Source organism: Musa acuminata, unplaced genomic scaffold, assembly GCF_036884655.1.
Source record: "Musa acuminata AAA Group cultivar baxijiao unplaced genomic scaffold, Cavendish_Baxijiao_AAA HiC_scaffold_1136, whole genome shotgun sequence".
Classification (NCBI taxonomy): Eukaryota; Viridiplantae; Streptophyta; class Magnoliopsida; order Zingiberales; family Musaceae; genus Musa; species Musa acuminata.
In genome coordinates, this window is record NW_027021348.1 from 8906788 (window position 1) to 8907130 (window position 343).

Here is a 343-nt window from a genome sequence, read left to right on the forward strand (position 1 = left end):
TTCGCTTGCTGTCCGCCACTCGCCGCTCGCTCGCGCAGCCAAAAATGGCCAGTTTTGGCCCGTTTTTGGGCCGTTTTGACCAGTTTTTGGCCTGTTCTTGCGTTGCGCGGTGACCGTCGAGAGCGGACCAAAACGTCAGCCATCTCAGCACCCTGGAACCCCCCGGGTGGCACAGGGCTGGATGGGGCTTTCGTATAGCAGGGACGGTGCTGCCTCACGCTTCGCTCGCTGTTCGCCGCTCGCCGCTCGCTCGCGCAGCCAAAAATGGCCTGTTTTGGCCCGTTTTTGGGCTGTTTTGGCCTGTTTTTGGGCTGTTCTTGCGTGGCGCGGCGACCGTCGTGAG